At 33.9% G+C, this 1,012-nt stretch overlaps 1 protein-coding gene across 1 annotated transcript in view; it reads left to right on the forward strand.

Moving 5' to 3' along the window:
• The window catches only part of LOC119590549 (gamma-aminobutyric acid receptor subunit gamma-4-like), a 24,606-nt gene that overhangs the window by 12,026 nt on the left and 11,568 nt on the right, over nt 1-1,012 (forward strand). The window lies entirely within an intron of this gene.

Here is a 1,012-nt window from a genome sequence, read left to right on the forward strand (position 1 = left end):
GTACTCAGATGGCGCCGCGAGCTATTGCAAGAGGAATTGGTAAAGAATGATTAAAATAAAAATTATATTGATAGTAGAGGAACTAGCAGCGATAATGATAACTTTTTAAGGATAGTTAAACTTAAACTTCAAACTTTTAAACCTTTAAAGGGCGGATAAGTGTGATAATAATAATGATATAGCTAGGCCATGAAAGACCCAACCTTAAAATATCGAGTACTTCATCAGGCAGTACTGTTGTGTATTCAAAGATACTACTATAAAGTCTTATAATAATATCCATAGCTCGCAGTTCAGTCACACTTTGATATCTAGAATGATATGCAGAAATTATATGAAGATATGATTACTCCTGTATTTTTTAATCCAGTGTTTACGTCCTATGCCGTTTGGAGTTAACATTCTCTATAGGATAAATATTTCTAGGAAGTTACGTATTGGCTACATTTTTATTCGGCTGAAAAAAGGAAAGAAAAAATACCTATTTATTAATTTGTTCTCTCTTGTTGAGTCAGGGATCATTTGTGTAACATAGATAAATGAATGAATAAATGAAAAATCATTTATATAATTACATATCATGCGATTTAGATGTGTTTGAGTGAATGGGCGCCGTTTTTTGAAGGCATCAGCTGATATTCCTCCGCCAAGACAGAAAAAAAACTAACGCTCTCAAAATGATCAATGATTCTACGAAATTAAATTACCAAAAAGCGATATATGACACTATTCATTCTCTGATATCATATGATCATTCTGTCCCGTATTATTTAAATATTAATAACCATTTAGGCTTAATTAGGTGCTTAATTAGGGTTATAGCTCATTGGTGGTCCTGAAAGTAGCACATATCTCAGCCGTGGTTTTATAAGAAATGGTTTTAGGATAATAAGAGACATTTAGACGACATAGCTTTTCAAGGGAAAACTGCTTCTCTTGGCGCGCGTCTCTTTTTGGCGCGAAATTGTCGGCTATGCGACCTTTCCCGCGTTTTGTGTCTTGGAGAGCATTT

The sequence above is a fragment of the Penaeus monodon genome, chromosome 27 (genome assembly GCF_015228065.2).
Source record: "Penaeus monodon isolate SGIC_2016 chromosome 27, NSTDA_Pmon_1, whole genome shotgun sequence".
NCBI classification, from domain to species: Eukaryota; Metazoa; Arthropoda; class Malacostraca; order Decapoda; family Penaeidae; genus Penaeus; species Penaeus monodon.